The following is a 15,228-nucleotide window of genomic DNA, read 5'->3' on the forward strand; positions in this document are numbered from 1 at the left end:
TTGTATCTCCTGGAGGTCAAGGGCAAAAAATCATGCCAATGAAGTGACATGACCAAAAGCAAAGGGGTTTAATGTTATTCACTGAAGCACAAGTGATCTTGAAGGAAATTGAGATTCTTTTTCAAGGACAGCTTTAATCGCTGAAGGGGAATAATGTTTTATATCCAGCCAACCGTTCAGTTACAGACAGCTTGTCACAATGAAGTGGTTAAAAAAATTTTTTTTTTAATATTTCAATGACATTTTGAATGCACATAAGAGGTTAGCGTGAACAAGGAAGCTAAAGACTTTTTTAGAAATCACATTTACATTTCACTTGAAATTCTTTCCAGTCCTATGATTTTTGCATAAATATTTATGGAATCCTGATGGCTAATTAGATTAGAAGCCTTTTATCCAGGAATTTATCCAATTGTATGCTCTCCGTGAAACCTGAGTTCTTTGCTGATCTTGGTTTGGTCCATATTAAATAAGCAATTTTCTTAACAGCCTTAAAGGCTACATTTTAAATTCTCACATTTGTTATGCATGTGACATCACGGCATTTATAAGCCTTATTTTTGGACAAAAATTAGAAGACTTAAATTCCATGATAAAATGGATTTCTCATGTGAAAACTTTCATTTTGATCAAAGAGTAATAAAGTACCAAATGCCCCCGAAACAAAGAGCAAAAAGCATAAATCGGCACTTGATATCATGAGCCAGGCAGCCTTTTACATACATGTCTTCATGTGGTCCCCACAACCACTATTTAACTGTGAAAGAAACTGAGGAGTAGAAAGGCTAAGAAACCTGTGTAGTATCACACAGCAACTCAGTAACAGTAATTCTCAAGCCAGGTCCTCAGATACACCACTTCTTCAGTTAACAGAGGAAGGCCAGTTCACCGTTACCCGAGTAGGAAGAAACGACTCTCTTTGAACCCAGTTACCAGGAGGCATTTTCATCCACACTTAGCACCCCCAATCCAACTTTTTATCCGGTAAGGTCAGGCTATCACTACCACCAAATTTTTCTAGGTACAGAAAGACCTGCATTTTGTTCTGGTACCATCATGTCACAATAAGCAAAATAACTCCTCTTTGTGGAAGAATCTTAAATTATAGTCTTCAGGGATTCGCTCTCAGGATCCCAATCTCTGGAAAGTGACATGCAAAGCTATATGCAGTCTGACAATTAAGTTTGTGAACTTGTTGCGATGATGTTGCTAACTTTTTGTTTTCAGAGGGATTATAATTATGAATATGTGCCAACTGGACAAAGAGTTAACCCAGTTTACTATTTGGAAGTGCTGAAAAGGCTGCGTGAAAAAGTTAGACAGAAAGGGCCTGAACTTTTCGCCAACCATTCATGGCTCTTGCATCACGACAATGCACCAGCTCATATGACACTGTCTGTGAGGGAGTTTTTAGCCATTAAATAAATAACTGTATTGGAACACCCTCCCTACTCACCTGATCTGGCCCCTAATAACTTCTTTCTTTACCCGAAGACAAAGGAAATGTTGAAAGGAAGACATTTTGATGACATTCAGAACATCAAGGGTAATACAACAGTTCTGATAGTCATTCCAGAAAAAGTTGCAAAATTACTTTGAAGAGTGGACTAGGCGCTGGTGTCGGTGCATAGCTCCCCAAGGGGAGTACTTGGAAGGTGACCGTAGTGATATTCAGCAATGAGGGATGTAGCACTTTTTCTAGGGTGAGTTTGCGAACTTAATTGTCTGACCTCGTGCTATGAACACATGGCTTAGAATATGATGACTGTTCATTTTTACCAGCTCAGTCCCTACCAAGGCCCCCTTTCCTTTGTGGATGTTATTTCACATGCTATTCCTTTGTGCTTGTTTGCGGAAGCGGCCACTTTATCATCCTCCCCTCCCTGAAGTCTTGGTTCCTTTGCACTACAGCTCTGACTCACCACCTCTTTCCACTTGTCTCTCTTTTAGCTTCTCTTTTGTTCCACAAAGCGTTATTTCTTCACAGAAACTTTCAAATATATAAAGTAACATATATGCTGAGTTTAAAAGGTCAAATAAAACTACAAGCTTATGACCCCAACAGCAGCCTCCATTTCACCTTTCCTCACCTCCATGTCCCAACTTCACATGCAATTCCTCTGAAATATCTTAATTCTTTCTTCTGATAGTTAGTGACCAGATTCACACATTAAAGAGAAAGTAAAGTGACTAGTATCATTACGGAAGGGAAAAGTCATTTTCAGCTTGATTGAAACTACAGAGAAGAAAGTCTGGAAAAAACTTATATTGCCACCGCTTAAACAACCCCTCGAACCTTTCAAACCAAGACAACTCAAAGTGGGATGAATTTGAGATCATTGCCAGTATTTAACTCTCTATAATAAGAGAGCCCAAATGTTCTATGACTTATCTTAAAGACACGTATTCTATGGGTGGGTTTTGCACCTTTCATTTCCTTCCTTAGATACCTAGACTCCCTGATTTTTATTTATTTTTTTATTATTAGTTTCATGTGCACAGAACAATGCAATAGTTATCCTTTTCACCCCTCACAAAGTAACAACCCCCTTCCCCCATCCACTGCCCTCCCACCCCCGATTTCATGCTTATCTATTACAATTCCATTGACTCCATTCCCACACTCTACTCCATGTCCCGAGACTATATATATATAATTGTAGTTGACATACATTATTATTCAACTTCAGCTTCAGAAATACAGTGTGGTGTAGACTCCCTGATTCTTAATTTCTAAGTATTTAGTCAATAAACTTGACTTTTCACAGTGCAAAATCATTTCCAGGTGTTCTTGCAAGATCAGTTATGAGAAATCAAGTATTAAGACCTTCTACTGAAAACGGAGTCAGGCATCATCAAGATTATCAATTACATATGTAAGATGAGGAAAGGAAAGGTCTTTATCTTATAGATTCCTATTTAGAAACACTTAACTCTTCAAATTGAGGATATAAGACAGACAGGAGCTAAATTTAGCATAAACACACCTATTACATGAGAGGTAATGGTGAGTCCCTTCAATCCCATGCTTCTATTCACTCAGCAGGAGTCCATTTTCCAAGCTGTAGGAGAAGCTGTTGGTACTCAGCACACGTCCCTTAAGCGTTACTGCTTCGGTTGATCTGGCCCAACTCCCAGTTCTGCAGTATCTACTACCTACGTCTCTTTACCTGGGGACATGTTATCTGAAGCAGGGGATAATGGCTCAGCCATTTACAAGAAAGGCTGAAAGTGACAGGGAATTAAAACTCTTGCCCTTGACCTTTTAATCTTAACTTTGCCTCAAGGACTTCCTGTGGTGGACTAGATTTTTGCCAAGATGTTAATTACAGCTGGAGATTTCTTTTTCGAAAAGATTTTATTGGGGAATTGGGGGAGGGGAACGGCCTTGGGGAATCAGGGAAGGGGGACAGACAAGTTACTGTCCTTTTTGCTCTTCAGTCTAGTTGTAGAGGATGTTGCTTCACTGGGCCATGTTGGTATTATCATTGTGCTCTTCCCGGGTGAGGCATTGGATGGCTGCTCAAGGCGGCTCACGGTAGCTCATGCCAGCTGCCAGCCACTCACAGTAGCTCACGGCAGCCCACTGCAGCAGGGGCTGCAGCCTACATCATCGCTGGCAACTCACAGCAGCCCAGCTCCAGGTAGAGCTGTTGTTCACCATCTTAGCTGTAGAGGGCAGTGTCACTTGCCCATATATGGGATCCGAACTGGGGCCCTGCTGCTCAGAGCTGGCATCCCAAGCCAACTCTTAACCAATGTGCCATTCGGCTGGCCCCAGCTGGAGATTCTTTATATCTGAGTCTGCTTTGGCTGTTTGGGAGTGGAGCTCCCAGATATTTCTGAGTGTCAGCTAGGTTTAAGAACCACGACTTTTGTCAAATCAAAGTTTGTTTTAATATAAATACATTGACTCAATTCCTAGGTTAGAGCAAGAGAGATGGTGTGATTGTCAACCTCATGCTTTGGAACTAACATGGAAATCTTCCAACGCTCTTCAGTGTGCTATTTATTCAGTTATTCAACACGTACTCCTCACCTATTAGATCCCTGACCTCTGTGCTGCTGAATAAGATAAAGATGAATAATCATCATCCCAGTCCTGAAGGAGCTTTGGCTGAAGGGGAGGCAGATAGGAAAACAGAGAAATCACAACGCAATGTGAAATACACTATTAAAATACTTTATCACACATCATGATAGCACAGATTGCTATATGGGGAAAATTGGACATTAAATAACCTTTCGTTCATTCATTTATTGCCATAATGCTTAATAAAGCCAGGTCCTATACATTTATTCTCAAAATATATTGTTTTTATTATAACAAAGCAATGCATGCTCGTTTCAAAACAAAACAACCTTTGGAAACAGCCTTCACCCAATGGCTGATGGTAGTGGCGGTAAAAACGCCCTAGCCTCCCTCCCCACCCCCACCCTTTGGATGAGAAAACTGAGGCATGCATTGTACACTGTTTACTAGGCTTTCCCCATTGGGTTGCGCTCCAGTCGCCCAGTGTAGCTGACAGTTCGCACCTGAGAGTTTGTACTTGATTAGCTGTCTTCCTTCCCTGTCCCACTTTACCGCTCTGGTATTTCCTGTGCTTCCCCCAACACTACTTGTTCTTGCCTTCTTGTCTCACATCATGTTTCTAGAGTGACCCAAACTAAGATAAAGGCCAGCTCCTTCACTTGGATTCTGGTCCTATCATCTCCCATGGCACTCTGTCCTCCACTGACTTCCTTCCTCTTCTTCCTGGGAGCCAGTCTTCCCTCACTCTATGAAGAAACCCTCTTGCATCCATTTCTAGATAGTTTCCTAACCCCTCCTTCCCCTTTCCTTTTCATCTAGAGAGTGCTCTAAATGTTGTAATTGTCTCATCTTTACCAGTTGTACTCGGGCTTCTTTATCCATTTCTCTATTGAAATTCTTTTCACCAAATGTCATTGGCGACCTTCTAAATGCCAAGCCTAACACTTTTCTGCTCCTAATTTAGTTGCTTTCTCTACATTGCAGAAACCGCCTTCTTTAAATTTCGTTTACCTTGGCTTTTGTGACATCACTGTCTTGACTTTCCTCTTACATTTCTGACTATTCCTCTGCAGTCAGCTTTGCTGGATTCCATTCTTGTGCAAATCTTCAACTTATGTTGGTGTTCCCCAGGATTCTCTTCTCAGAATTCTCTTTTCACCATACATGCACCTCCTGGGTAACGTAATTTATAATCATGGGTTTAACCATTATAATAAGCTGACAAAGCTCAGCTTGAGGATTGGCGACTCTTCTGAATTTAGACACATATATCCTCTACCCCACTGAACATATTTACTGAATATTCACAGGCCATCTAAATTTCATACATCTCAGGCTGAACTCACCAATTTTTAGCCCAAATCTCCTATAATCTGCATTTAACTTATGTGTTCAATCACCCACCCTCCCTCTCAGGGATCACGACCTAGCAATGAACAAGTCCTGGGAATTTTACCTCCTAAAAAGTTCTTAAATGTATTCTCTCATTTCCTTCTCCATTATCACAGAAAAATCAAGTAAAGTTGGGACCAAAAAGTGTAAACTGGAATAGGTGTTTCAATTTTGGCATTTCAACTCTGTCATCATAATATTCCTTATTAGCTCCCTCACATGGTATCATAACCTCCTATTTAGCTTCCTTATCTCCAGCCTTTATTTTACCTACCAATGCACCCTGAACACTGCCACCAAATGATCCTTCTGTGATAAGGGGGACCTTGTCAATATCAGGCTCATCAGTACACAAAAAATAAAGTTTAAGCTTCTTCATATATCATATGGGGACCTTTATTATCTCCAAGGCTATGGCTTGCCATTCAGAATCACTGAAAGTTGTTTGCAAGTACTAGGCAGTGGTTCTCCTTTGTTTTTGAACTCCAGCTATGACCTCTGTCTAGAGAGCCTATTTCTCTCCTTACCTGCCCACTGACATCCTAGTCAGGTGTTCCCAATGTGTGCTTCCCTCACTTGATAAGACAGGAGTAAGCATTACCCATTTTTCACTTCTGTTCCCCCCCTCCCCCGTTACCATAGTCAGAAAGAACAGGGCCTCGGGGAGACAGGGATGAAGAATGGAAAGAGGAATTGAGGGAAACAAAAAGAAAGATGAGCTCCTTCTTAAGAAAAGGTGCAGCTAGAGCTAATTGTAATAAATTATAATACTATTAGTATTGCAGGTAGGAAAACTCTGCACCCGTGTCACCACGACAGTTCCCACAAGGGAACCCCACCTCCCGCTGGGAAAGGGTGGTCATTGACAGAAAGGACCCGCCCTGGGACCACCTACGAGGCCACCCTTGAATATTTTGCACCCCCATTCCAACATAATCCTAAATTTTCTTTGTTTTGGGGTGCTCTCCTCCTGGGCCTGCCCATTTCCGCATTTTAGGAATATATTTTCTTCCTTTTAATATCTCCTCAGGCTGCTTGCCTTCGTTGGCATGGCGTTGTTCATACATCCTGGAATGCCTTCCTGAGGTGATACAAGGGCCCTTTCTTTCTCTGGTAACATTTCTACATAACTCTTTTATTGTGTGTCTCATATCAAGTTCTATTTGTTGGCTCCTGTGGCTATTCTACTACTATTGGGTTGTTGGAAAAGTCATGATGTATTTTTTTCCTATGTTTCTCATTGCAAAAATGTGTCATGACTTTTCCAACAACCCAATATAATAGATGGCAATCGCCTCCACCCACAAGAAAGTCAGAGCCCCCTGTCAAATGCTAAGAGTAGTGTCCCTCTGTATGTGCTTGTAATCATATATGTTTTGAATTCCCATTTTCCCTTCTAGACTATATGGTCCATGAGGGCAAGGTCAGTGTCTGTTTTGTTTACCGCTGTAACCCTAGTACCAAGCACGGTGTCTGCCAGAGGAGATATTCATTAAATATCTGTGGACTAATTAGCTTACTCTTCGAAGTCAGGGCCTACTGTTTACTCATCTCCTTACGCCAGGTCATAACAGTGCCCACAAAAGACTTCAGTAAATATTTAAGCTGAATGTCTGTCAACCTATCCAAACAGCATGGGAAACAAGCATATAGAGTGTTTTCTGAGAATTAGGACATCTCATTTTCTTTGCATGATTTTACATTTCTGCTCATCATTATTTTAGCAATATCATCAAATCAAGAACTCTAGTGATGAGTGAGACCTGGGGTGGCAAGCGGATTGCTGTTGTCATGCCATCTTGAATAAATTTATAATAATGCTTTGTGTCAGGAAAGACTCTGAGGCCATGTTTGATCTCAGTGTAAAGTATACAGTGATGAATTAGCCCTCAATCATGGACTCAGCAAGAGAGGAGTAGCCACATATGTGCTACATAACTGCCATGTAAACCAAGGGGTGGGGTGAAGAGGGGTGACAAATAATATAGACACACAAAGGCTTCACTGGTACATGGTCAACCCTTCACCCAGAATGTCCCAGAACCTGACAGTTAGCTGATAACTTCTTAGGATGTTGCTCTGTTAGTCTGACTGTACAATATTTTAAAGCAACATGTCTTTAACTCTTATTTCTGCAATAGCTGATATCCTCCTCTGCTTAAAAAACACTAACATATTTTCCTTGTAAAAGAAGTACAAATATTTGAAACCAAATAAATGAAAAGGCCTTTGGTTATTAGAGCCAGTACGTTTCTTAGGAAGATTCAGGTTTCTATAAGTTCTATTCTGTAGGGAGTATTACCGCCTTATACTTAAACACAGTCTTATATTTTTAAAGTTGTTTCCCATCCATTATTCCATCTGAGGGTTCCAAAGAATTGCACAGCCAACTTGTAGTGGTAACAAACACCCATTCCTTTGGTGTTATCTAATTCACACAGTATTTTCTATTAGCCATACATGGCTTTCTTTTCATCTGATTTGACCTTTCAGAATATACCTTGGCTCAAAGATGGTTGAAAGGTGTTTCCATTTTACTCTATTCTCTCAAATACTACACATAAAAATATTAAGGAAAAAATTCTATTTAATTGGAAACAGCAACGTTGCCCCAACTAGGAAGCACAGCTGACCAATGCTGTGAAATATGTATGTGTGAGAGTGAACACATAACATCCTTAGAACTCAAGCAGGAAGCAGATTTCACCAAAAGCAGGAGCCACTGCCCTAAAGGCCTATTGAAAAGTCATTTTGTTTGAAGCAATGCGATGGGAGTGGGGTCGGGGAGGGGGGGGGGCAGTGGCGCAGGACGAAGCAGGTCTTAAAAGCAGGTCATATCCCTGCAGATCTGTAGGGAGGGGGATCTGAACAGGAACTAGAGCCGAGTGGCTCTTTTTGTGGTCCAGAACATAACCATCTAGTTGATAGACTGTCAGAAGAACAGGGTGATGGATGGATAAGAGGCAGCAGTCCTTAGATCATGACACTGACAACCTGACTTAGAAGTTTTGCTGAGAACCACACCAGCTTTCTGAATGACAAAAATTGAAGTCAGATGCCTGAGAGTTAAGATAAATAAGACAAAACATAACAGATTTTGTGAAAATGTGTTTGAGACAGCAAGGCTTAACCAAAACTGTGGAATGCTCCAACTTATAGTGTTCTTCCACTCTATTCTGAAATATTCTTCTGAAATGAGTGGCCCAAGTCAAGGATAACTAGTAATTAAAAAGGCACCAACATGAGGCCAATGCATAAAAGCCACAGAACTAAAACAAGCAAATTAAACAAAAGTAAATCCCCACAATAGCAGGAAAAAAATATATATATTAGATAAAGATCACTTAACAGAAAAACAACCCAATAAAAAAGGGTTCAGACAAATAAATCTCAACAGACACAAACATATTACAGAAGCTATAGAAAGAGCTCAAAGAAGAGATACAGGATTTTGTATAGGCAATTATTACTGAGACTATAGAAGGTGATAAAAAGGGAGAAGGTAATACCCAAGAAAAATGCAAAAGAAAAATAAAAGCTTGCGAAATGAAACTCTTATTAAAAGCACAAATTTAAAATAAACACAACTGAAAACAAAGCCAGGGGTATAGCAGAGAGGCTTGAAACAACATTAGACAAGAAACAGCAAAGATATTAGCATGATTATAAGGAAGACGCTAGATGTAGAAGGCAAAGGAAATCTAACATGCCTGTAATTGGTAATCCTGAAAAAGAACAGAAGAAAAAAAAAACAGACAAAAAAACCCCCAATAAAAATACTCAAAGATATAAAAGAAGAAAACAATCCTGCATTAAAGATTTGAAACTGCACATAAAAAGATATATGCTTTCCTAAGAAAACCTGAGATAATACTGATGAAGTTGTTAACTCCAAAGATAAATTCTGTAGCTATCCAGTTATGAGCAAGAAGAATAAAAAAAATTATGTTGGCCTCTGACTTCTTTCCACCAACATCATACATAACATAGTGAAAACACAGGGACAAAATTCTAAAGACAAAAGGATGGACCTAAGAAGTCCATAACCAGCCAGGCTGTGGTTCTCCCAGCTGCCTCTAGTGCAGGCCAGGCAAGGGCTCACTGTGGAAGGTAAGACCACCCCGAGTTCAGGACGGAATACTAACAGAGGTATCCCCAAATAGCTGGAAGGCTGTGTGGCATTACAGAATTCTGGAGTTCTCATGGACAAGCCCAGGAAGCGTGTGAAGTGGTAATGTTTATGAGTCAAGCCAGGGAGTTTTTTTTTAAAGGCTGGCCACTTTAATAACTATAATTTGTTTATTTATCCATTAATTCCACAAATATTTGTTGAGTTCCTTTTATATTCCAGTGTCTGTTACATACACTTAATTTGGGATAGATGATCAAAAGTATTTTACAGTAATGACTTCTTTTAACCATAACTCTGCTGAGTGCTTTCCTATTATCTCAGAAGCATGGAGGAAACATAGGAAGTCCATGTCATCTGGTCATAATTCTGTGAAGCAAATTCTTGGAAGAAAATATAACACAAGTACTATTGTTATCTAAATATTTCTAAGACACCTTTTAAAATGTAAAGGTTCTTAAAGGAGTTTTCGATAAACTGTGATGGAATTCAGTAGCGGGAGGTAATCACTTCAGGCAGAAGGACATGGAGGATTCTAACAGGAGGTTTATGTGGTAACTGGCACATAAACCAGGCTTTGGGTTTGGTTTGGACATTTGGGGATGAAAGGAGAGAGTTCCAAGCAGGGGGAATGGTGGGAATGAAGGCACAGAAGTGGGAAAGTTCTGATATGTCCTGGAATAGAGAATGTTGGGTAGGAGATCCTAGAAAGTTAGGTGGGATGAGTCTCTGTGGGACCCACTGGGGGCCCATGAAGGCCAGGCTAACTCATAGTGTTCTATCTTCATTCTGTTATCAGTGAGGTGCTATTGAGTCAACATAGAGCAAAACCAATATGGTGCTTGGGGAAGATTAATCTGGCAGGAAATCTTCAAGATGAATCATTGAGAGACCCCAGGCAGGAGGCCCTTTACAAGGCTAATGAAGGGTTTAGCAAAAGTTGGAGAGGAGTTGACCTGACATGACAGAAGCACGAAAAGGGAGCTGGAGAGAATATTAGAGATTCGGTCCAGGGGTCGAAGCAACAGAGAAAAAGAGTTTGACAAGTGGCTAAAAATGAAAATGATGGATGAGAGAAAGTGGAGGTGGAGGGGCAGAATCCAAACATTGGGTGGTTATTTGGGAGCTGCTAGCAGTTTTAAGGGCTTTTGTGAGTTGTATATGCAAATGGCTACATTAACAGGCAAATGAGCCCAGGGCAGGGCTTAAAATCAAATAACCAGGAGCCTCTGAGATTCTTCTAATCTAGAGCAAGGGTACCCAGGCAATGAAATACCAGAGTGGTGACAAGATCAGGGGCATTAACTATATGAGGTCCTAAGGGAGGCCCCCGAGAAAAGGAAATAAAGACACACTATCCCCTTCACGGTTATGCCAAGGTGGGGACCCTGGACACCTAGAACTCCATCCAGTCCACTCCAAGCAGAGGTCACCTGGAGACAAAGAGGTGGGTTGATGTCAGCCCAACAACCAGCCCCTCCTAACACCCACTCACAGGTAAGTGAGCATCCAAATTGGCAAATTGGATTGCCATTTATGACCATGGTTTGTAGAATGCCCAAGAAAAAGATGGTGCCTTGGATATAGCCACAAGCATTGGGGTCAAAACGCACCTGGGCTTGATTTCCATGTATTCTGCTGAGTGGCAATAGGCCAGTGATTTAACTTCACTGAGTCAGCCTTGGATATTCACATCTCACAGGGTTCTTGTGGGCATTTCACAAGAGTACAGCAGATCGCAAAGAGCCTGACGCATAACACTCAGCAAATGGGTGCCTGGTACCCCTCACCCCACCGCCCAGTGTACCTGCTGTGCCCACTGCTGGTTTCCTGTAAAGTCACTTCCAGTTCCGGAAGCTACATCTTCTGTCTCGGCCCCATATGTTCTCCTCCCTCCATCTCCTTCCCTGCAACTCCTTTCTCTTTGTCCTGGTTTCCTGGGAATTCAGTCTCCCGTCCTCCTGAAATTTGCTCTTTGCCCTGACTTGTCGAGTGTCTGTCTCTTGATGCTTTTTGCTATTCTGCTCCTCCTGCCAAAGAAGTTATGACTAAAAAGACTCAGAAGGAGCCCCCAAAGGAACTTAGTACACAAACTCATTCCCTTTTTGATTTGCAGAGCAGTTCCGGAGATCTTACCCTAGTATTATGAAGCAATGGGTGCCTTCCTGAGACCAAAAATGACTGTTTTCCTAAAGCCCACCCAAAGACAGAAAAGTTTCTGTGGTAATTCCCACAGAAAGCCCTTACTGTGGATGAATACTAGACATTCTTCACAAATTATAAATATATAGTCATTGGAAATATACTAGACCGCTAGGCACCGGGGAGAGTCTGCTCTGAGCCGCAGAGAGCAACTTGTGAGTGAAGTTCACAGAAGGCCATGGAGCCAACCAACAGGTAATTCCAAGGACAGGGCCTCTTTTGTGGGGTGAGGATGGAAGCCACTCTCAGCCACACACGCAGCTCCTATTTATCAGGTGGCTGGGCTGTGATCACGCTGTGTCAGAACTGAAGTGACACAATTTGCCTAACAACCTGATCGTAACAATATTCTAGTCCTTACTTATTAAGCAGCATGAATCAGAAACAGAAGTCTCTTAAAGTTCTTAATGTTACATGGCATTGAAAAAAGGCTTAAATATCACAAAATATCACGTTCCATCGACCAAGCATTCCTGTCTCCTACATGGGCTAATGTGTGTTTTGGGGCAGCATTTTAAGTTTCCTGGAGGCAAGGACCTATCCAGACCCTAGGATAAGGGTCTGTCATCCTTGGGAGCTCAGAGCTCACCATGTGCTGTCCTGGTTTCAGGGGGAGGGGAAGGCTAAGGAAAGATAATTTTGTTAATTGCTCCCCAGGCCCTGCTGGGGAGTAATTCCTTCTGAGCTTCAGGCTTAGAAACTGTTTCATCAAGTTATCCAGCTGTACTTGCACCAATGATGTTTTACCAGTTTCTAAAATTCCCAGGCAATTCAAGAAAAGGACAGGACTTAAAATGCCCAGATTTTGAAACATTCTCCTTTTCTTTCTGCATGATTAACAGATCTTGTCTCTTAAATTGGCCTGGTGTGATGGATAAGGTAGCTGGTGGGGTCTTTTGAGGGACCCTCATTTTCTACCCCATGGGGCAGGAATATCTAGCAGGGCTTAATACTGGAAGGTATTATTCCTACTGTTATTCAAGACTCTGCTCTAAGGGGTCTTCTCTGACCACCCTAAGCATCCACCTACCCAGCCAGTCATTTGTCAATCAACATTTATTGAGCATCTGCTATGTGCCAGGCACTGTACCAGTCCCTGGAGCTACAGAGATGAATAAACTGTAGTTCCTCAAAGCAAAAGACATAATGTATTATGTTATTCTATGAGAAATGTCAAGAGATAAAGAAAGTGCTATGGGAGCCCAGAGAAGCAGTAATTAATTTTACCCAAATGGTGAAATGAGGGAAGGATTCCCAGAGGCAAGTGTGTTTTTGCAGGAACTCAAAGGATAAGGATGTCTCCATGGGGAGAAAGAAAAATGAGTATTCAAGGCAACAGAAACAGCACGAGCAGAGGTTAACAGATGAGAAAGTACTCGGCATATTGAGAATACTGCAAGTAGTCTGATTGGGTGGAGAAGTAAAATTGTAAATAGTCTGGCTTAGTTTATGAAGGAGCCAACAAATTGTTCTCAGGCCAGGGCTTTTCAAAGTGTGGTCTTCAGACCATCAGCATCAACTGAAAACTTGTTAGAAATGCAAATTCTGGGGTAGGGAGGTGACAACAACAAGGGAGGCACAGCAGTCAGTTTGGTAAGCTCTCTAGGTGATGCTGATATACTAAGTTTTGAAAGTCACAGCTGTAGGCAAAGGAGGATTTAGAAACTTTTAGTCAGAGCAACAATATCACACATCTGTGTTTTACAGAGAACATGTTGACATCAGCATGGAGTTGTAGATAGTTGGGAACTAGAGGTAAGGGGAACACTCAGCAGCCGTATGGCAGGGACCTGCATAAGAGATGATGAAGAAAGGAAGAAAGTCATCCATCTACCTTTTCCATCCCTCGTCCAGGGAGGCAAGTTACAGGAGAAAAAAATATCACCCAACCGGGATCTCTGATTTCACAATAAATTCATGAGCACCACTTCACAGAAGCTTTCAATACCATCAGGCCACCCCACTCTCCCCAGCTCCCCACATAGGTTTGCTTTTCCCACCATACTTGTTTCCCTCCATTTATCAAGCTGGATCTCTATTAGAATCTCTTCTCCCCTACAATGGGAACTTCTTAAGGACAGGGGGCCTTGTCTGTCTTGTTCCTCACTGAATTCTTAATGCCAAAAAAAAATTTTTTTTTAAATGAAGGAATTTAAGGAAGCAACAACAGAAAATGAGAGGACACAGATTCAAGAGATAAGGTTGAAGAAGAGTATGGGAAAGATTCTAGACTATTCCCGGATTCTTACCTGGGAGACTGTCCTTAAGTGCAATAGGAAATATAGGAGAAAAGGTAGCTAAGGCCAGGAAGGTGCAGCAGCCATTCTGGCCACATAGGATGCTGGGGCAAAGGGACAACAGTCACAGGGGAAGTTTCTCTGGGGAAGGGACCAACCAAGTCAAACCAAGACCAAAGGCACGTGGAGTCAGGCCACATTTAAGTACAAGCCCAGTGTCAATAGGCAAAACAAATTATTTAACAACTTAGATGTCCTTGATTCAAGGGAACACAAGCCACGGATGGGTGAGTACAGGGCCTCAGAAGCAGTGGAGCACCTTCCCAAGGGAGTTTGGGTTAGAGTGAGTTTTACAGATTGTTAGAAGAGGCAATCTGGAAAGAGGGCAGGCCTGATTGGCTAGGAGGCTGGGAATTTCTTTATAAGGCTGGTTGGTCCTATTTTTCAGGGTAAGGTTAAGCTAGCTAACGCTGAGTTAGAGGGTTATGATTGGTGTATGTTAGATTTCCTTGAAAGACTTACAGTCTTTCCTGTAAGTGCAGGCTGACTTAGGTTTAATGCTGTGATGTGGGCTTGACCATTGGGGCGGCCTCCATTTTGTGGGTCCTGATGCATGAGTTAAATGTTATCACTAGCTTCAGAAGCATAGGCAGAGCTGACCTGGCTACTATGGGTCAGGAGCAGCCTGAGTTTCAAGTTCCAATCTTTGTTTAACGCATCCATTCATTGATTAATTAACTCATTCACAATATGTGACAAAAGAGGCAATATGGCATCAGTGGTTAATAGAGCCAAGTCTATAGCCAGATTGACAGGGTTTGAACCCTGGCTCTACCATTGTTAGCAATGAGACATCTGGCAAGTTACTTAACCTTTCTGTGCCCCAGTTTACTTTCACGTAAGATAAACTCTAATGAGGTATTTTCTTGGTGAAAGAGGAAACTTGGATCATCTAGTGCAAGGGATGTTCAGATGGGGTTGGTCAGATGAAGAAACATGGTAAAGGTTTGGGATAACCACTGCAGGATAGAGAACACAATTGTTGACCAATAGGGAGAACCAAATTAGGGCTGGGAATGAGAACTATACAGTGATATGACCAATTAACAGAGTTAAACTGTCCCCCCCACCCCCATACTGTTAGGCATTAAAGGAACCAGGACAGCGAATGCAACAATGGAATTGATCTAGTGTTGGGGAATCACCAAGTGGGTGGGTGCAGGGACTGAAATTCC

At 41.7% G+C, this 15,228-nt stretch overlaps 1 protein-coding gene across 2 annotated transcripts in view; it reads right to left on the reverse strand.

The window, feature by feature from the left end:
• Nucleotides 1-15,228, reverse strand: part of PLPPR1 (phospholipid phosphatase related 1) — a 238,141-nt gene that overhangs the window by 134,842 nt on the left and 88,071 nt on the right. Inside the window, exons 2-3 of one of the 2 annotated variants that reach the window (XM_019665755.1) lie at nucleotides 5,045-5,206; nucleotides 4,040-4,117 (exon numbers count right to left, since the gene is read on the reverse strand). The exons of the other annotated variant lie outside the window; for it this stretch is intronic. The gene's annotated coding sequence lies outside the window, so the exon portion shown is untranslated. The remainder of the gene's footprint in view (nucleotides 1-4,039; nucleotides 4,118-5,044; nucleotides 5,207-15,228) is intronic. 2 annotated transcript variants of the gene reach the window in all.

The sequence above is a fragment of the Hipposideros armiger genome, unplaced genomic scaffold, assembly GCF_001890085.2.
Source record: "Hipposideros armiger isolate ML-2016 unplaced genomic scaffold, ASM189008v1 scaffold_451, whole genome shotgun sequence".
Classification (NCBI taxonomy): Eukaryota; Metazoa; Chordata; class Mammalia; order Chiroptera; family Hipposideridae; genus Hipposideros; species Hipposideros armiger.